We start from the raw sequence: 5,834 nt of genomic DNA, 5'->3' as shown, positions 1-5,834 counted from the left end.
ACAAACAAGGCTACTTAGAGCATGGGGAACTGTATATTTTAAAGTCTAATATTTCGTTTCGTTTCATTGTGGGGGGCTTGCCAAATCCCTGCTGATACCCCACCCAAGCAAAAGGTCCCCCGATAAAGAGGTGGTACCCGATAAGGAGGAGGTACACTGCTAACCCCCAACCCGCTTGTGCGTGCACACACAGACACAGACACACACGCACACAAAGATGAGAAGGAGAAAGCACTCTCTCAACCACACAACAAAGGCTGTCTGCCAGATGCTGTGAATACCAAAAAACCCCTGCAACACAAAATATATAAATTAATCAGAGTGCAGGTAAATAAATAAATAATGTATATGAGGAGCTAATTAAATGTGTTTATTCCTGTTATCATATGCTGCCCTCATTTCCACCACTTGAAGTCATGAATCATTAAGTGGCTGCTAAATTGGTCTCTGGGGCTGTCCTAGTGGCAGGGGGCGGTCAGATCCTGTCTGGCAGAAGGCAGGTGTGCAGCGGACGGACGGATGGCCTGTGCTCCAGCAGTCCTCGGACAGTGGCGCCTGACAGAGGGGAAGCAGGCATCATGCTGGGAGGTGAGCGGCCAGAGGAGAGCCTGTAGCAGAGCGGCTGACAGGACCGCCCGTCACCACGCTGGCTCCGCTTTGATTAATGAGGGCATTTGAAAGACAATTAGTGGGAGCAGATTTGCCTTCAACTACCTTATCAATCAGAACTCTTTTAATTCAATGTGTAGCACCCTCTGCACCAAAATGAGTGTGTAAGCATTGTGCATCAGGGCAGGAACAGCCTGCCAGTCAACAGGAGGTGGGAGAGGAGAGCCAGAAATACAAATGACAGTTCTCCCAGGACTTTAGAGACATACGAAATGGGGTGGGTTGTTCAGCTTGTAAATGTTCAAGTGAAGGCCAGATTTGTCCTGTACTCTGCTACTTATTTTACCATCACATCTGCAAGAAATCATCACTCATGATTCGACTTCCCTTCTAAAAACCAGTTGGTTATTATAGCTGGTTTTTACATGTAGTGGATTAAATGCTGCTATTTTGTAGGAAACCTGGCATTACAAAGAAATGTGGTATCCTTTTGCCTTTTATTAGCTCTGTTCATGTCACGTCTTTAAGCTAAGTTTTGAAAACCCAAGGTTAAAAATAGTAACAAAAATTAAAGGAACAGTTTAAAAACACATCAGATCTCAATAGGGGAAAAAGGTCATGCTGGATTTCTATACTGATATCGACTGGGTAATGTGTTAAGAATGAAAGGATGCCACATCTTTTCATGGAAATTACATTAATCATTCTACACAAGGCTAAATTCAAAGATGCCTGGAAAATCAAAGTGGGAAAAATGATGCAGCAGACAATTCCATTTTGACGAAATTTCACTGCAGCAACTAACAATGGTACTCAGTAGTTTGTATGGCCCCCACGTGCTTGTATGCATGCCTCATAGCATTGGGGCATATTCCTAATGAGACAACTGCTGTCCTGGTGGATGTCCTCCCGGGGCATTACTGAGCTCTCGAACAGTCTGAGGTGCAACCTGGTGCCTTAGGATGAACTGAAACACAAAGTCCCAGAGGTGCTCTGTTGGATCAAGGTCATACCTAATAGCAACCAGGGTGCCGCTGGCTAGCCTGTAGAGGTTTGTGCCTCCCTTCTTGGAAATGCCGCACCATCGATGACCCACCACCAAACTGGTCGTGCTAAACAATGTTACAGACAACATAATGTTGTCCACGGCTTCTCCAGACCCTTTTCCGTCTATCACAGATGCTCAGGATGAACCTGCTGTTACAGTGGGGCAAAAAAGTATTTAGTCAGCCACCGATTGTGCAAGTTCCCCCACTTAAAATGATGACAGAGGTCAGTAATTTGCACCAGAGGTACACTTCAACTGTGAGAGACAGAATGTGAAAAAAAAATCCATGAATCCACATGGTAGGATTTGTAAAGAATTTATTCGTAAATTAGGGTGGAAAATAAGTATTTGGTCACCTCAAACAAGGAAAATCTCTGGCTCTCACAGACCTGTAACGTCTTCTGTAAGAAGCTTTTCTGTCCCCCACTCGTTACCTGTATGAATGGCACCTGTTTGAACTCATCATCTGTATAAAAGACACCTGTCCACAGCCTCAAACAGTCAGACTCCAAACTCCGCCATGGCCAAGACCAAAGAGCTTTAGAAGGACACCAGGAAAAGTATTGTAGACCTGCACCAGACTGGGAAGAGTGAATCTACAATAGGCAAGCAGCTTGGTGTGAAAAAATCAACTGTGGGAGCAATCATCAGAAAATGGAAGACATACAAGACCACTGATAATCTCCCTCGATCTGGGGCTCCACGTAAGATCTCATCCCGTGGGGTCAAAATGATCATGAGAACGGTGAGCAAAGATCCCAGAACCACACGGGGGGACCTGGTGAATGACCTGCAGAGAGCTGGGACCAAAGTAACAAAGGTCACCATCAGTAACACACTACAACGGCAGGGAATCAAATCCCGCAGTGCCAGACGTGTTCCGCTGCTGAAGCCAGTGCATGTCCAGGCCCGTCTGAAGTTTGCCAGAGAGCACATGGATGATACAGCAGAGGATTGGGAGAATGTCATGTGGTCAGATGAAACCAAAGTAGAACTTTTTGGTATAAACTCAACTCGTCGTGTTTGGAGGAAGAAGAATACTGAGTTGCATCCCAAGAACACCATACCTACTGTGAAGCATGGGGGTGGAAACATTATGCTATGGGGCTGTTTTTCTGCCAAGGGGACAGGACGACTGATCCGTGTTAAGGACAGAATGAATGGGGCCATGTATCGTGAGATTTTGAGCCAAAACCTCCTTCCATCAGTGAGAACTTTGAAGATGAAACGAGGCTGGGTCTTCCAACATGACAATGATCCAAAACACACCGCCCGGGCTACAAAGGAGTGGCTCCGTAAGAAGCATTTGAAAGTCCTGGAGTGGCCTAGCAAGTCTCCAGACCTCAACCCCATAGAAAATCTGTGGCGGGAGTTGAAAGTCCGTGTTGCTCGGCGACAGCCCCAAAACATCACTGCTCTCGAGAAGATCTGCATGGAGGAATGGGCCAAAATACCAGCTACTGTGTGTGCAAACCTGGTAAAGACCTATAGTAAACGTTTGACCTCTGTTATTGCCAACAAAGGTTATGTTACAAAGTACTGAGTTGTATTTTTGTTATTGACCAAATACTTATTTTCCACCCTGATTTACGAATAAATTCTTTACAAATCCTACCATGTGGATTCATGGATTTTTTTTCTCACATTCTGTCTCTCACAGTTGAAGTGTACCTCTGGTGCAAATTACTGACCTCTGTCATCATTTTAGGCGGGGGAACTTGCACAATCGGTGGCTGACTAAATACTTTTTTGCCCCACTGTATCTGTGAAAGACACAGGGCAATAGTGGTGGACCTGAATATTCAGGTATTCTATGGCAAATGCCAACTGAGCTACATGGTGCCAGTCAGTGAGTACAAGGCCCACTAGAGGACACTGGGCCCTCAGGTCACCCTTGTGAAGTCTGTTTGATCAGAGACATTCATACCAGTGGCCTACTTTTAGGCCTTTTAGGCCTTTTAGGCCTCTGGCGGTGCTCACCCTTGTCCTCCTGCTAATGGGTTAGGGTCCTGTTTAGGGTTAAGGGTTCTACGGTCCTGTTTAGCTCTCCTGTGCTTGGAGACACACAAACCTTCTGACACCTGGAGGTTTGTGTATTGCCCCATGCTGCCACAAGTGACAGTGACCCTAGCCAAATATAAAATTACTAAAAAAAAAAAAAGCAGTCAGAAAAGGGCTCCACCTCTAAAATAGTTCATGTTGATGGTTGTCTCATTGTTGCCCTTCTAGTGCACCAACAGCAACATATACTATACTCTGATTAAAAAGGTGTTCCTTTAAATGTTGCGCAGTGTATGTCAGCCAGCACAAATCCACCAACCCTCCAATTGCAGAACCCTCTAATGGTAGAATATGGTATATCATCTTTAGATGGAAGCTAGCAAGCTAACTTTTTTCTGTACTTTATTGTAACAGCAGGTAGAACAGCCACACTGATCATTTTATTCGAATTTAAAGAATTTGGACTGTTTTTAACTCCGAGTGGAGCCTCAGTCTTCCTTTTTGGGAACTGAGGGAGTCTTTGAAAATGGCTAATAGCGTCAAACTGGTTTAATGTTTACAGTGTGGAGAATCAATATAAATGACTATTTAACAAAAAAGCATGATCATTACCTAAACCTAACCAAAGAGGTTTGGTCCCTTAAAATTAGAGAATGAAAAGAAAGCAAACAAAATAAAAGAAATAAGATCACCAAACTGGAAACAAGCATGTAATTTATGCCTTGCCAACCTCCTTGCCTCCTTATATCGACGTAGTTGGACTTTCTAACAGAACTGTTAATGGTCAGCATTCAAAACTACTAAGCTGTGTGGCGAGACATTGATGCCAAAGGGCACCTCGTGAGTAAATCTCTTGACGACAGCAGCCTCAGACGAAACAGCATTTATGTGAAGAATTTGACGCCCTGGGATGAGAACACGTTGATTATTATGATGCTGCTTGTCAACTGAAAACCTATATTTTGTTGACCTATTCATCAACCCCGAGCTCAAAAGACAATTTATAATGTCTGAACCCATATTTCGGAACATGATGTTGACATAATGACTAATGCTGTTTGGTGAGTCTGATTTTAACCCATCATAATTACTTCGTTGTTGCTTTAGAAGAAAGCAGGATGTTTCATTTATATTTGCTGCCATTAGTGAGAGAAATAATGGTCTCAATCAATCTTTTTTACAAGGTTTTCTAATTGTTACGACTTTCTGAAATTAAAAAATCAAACCACTTATGAAACAGTGGCTGCAAAGGACATTATACAGGATATGTTTTTTTCTCCATTTCATGGTGGCTCAGAAGAGAGCTAAACAAATATGTATGCAGACTTCATCTCAATGCTGCAGCATTTCTTTTTATTCTTTAAGCCGTCTTCTTATACAATTACACTTGTCAATCAATTGAAATGAAATTTTTGAACTACTGGAGAAATGATGTAGATCTACCAATGCGCTTAAAAGTCTAAAAGATATGTTTTCATAAAGCTGAAAACAGGCAAGTGAGGAAGTGTCTCTATTGATCCACCTCCCTGTAAATAAAACAGGGGCAATGGGCAAAAAGAAACAAACAACCCTGGCAGAGGGATGGGGAGAAAAAAAAAATCAATAGGTTCCCTCACTGGTGGGTCTTCTCTGGTCAAACTATTCTCTCTGGGTTTGACTTTCTGCAGACAGGAGGAAGCACACAGCCAACATTCTCTTGATTTCCACATTTCTTTTATAATAGGACTTCACTGTGAATGCAGCTCGTGTGCATTTAATCCACACAGCTACCGGAGAAGACTGCAGAATTGTGCGGTTCGGGGTTTATCACACAAATGTTACTGTGAGTTTTCAGAGGGGCTCGTGTGATTCTATGCTTATATTTTAAAGGAGCACGTGACCAATTTCAAATATCAAAATCAGTTTCTGAACAGTGTGATCTGTGAAAATAGTTGTGAAAATGCTTGTTTGAGTTTGAAACAGTTACTCAAACAACTCAGTTGATTATTTTTAGAGTGGGTCAATCATTTAAAGACACTGTGTTGCATTACTGTAAATCTAAGATACTTGGTTGTGTAAAACTCTCTACTAATATTACATAAAAACTGCAGGTAGGGTGAAGATAACATGGTGAAATATATATAGTAAAGCTATCTTAAATAAATACAAACAGTGAACAGACCTCAAAGTAAAATTC

This window comes from Simochromis diagramma, unplaced genomic scaffold, assembly GCF_900408965.1.
Source record: "Simochromis diagramma unplaced genomic scaffold, fSimDia1.1 OVJJ01000603.1, whole genome shotgun sequence".
Classification (NCBI taxonomy): domain Eukaryota; kingdom Metazoa; phylum Chordata; class Actinopteri; order Cichliformes; family Cichlidae; genus Simochromis; species Simochromis diagramma.
The sequence above is the reverse complement of the archived record's forward strand: the minus strand, read 5'-3'. Positions refer to the sequence as shown.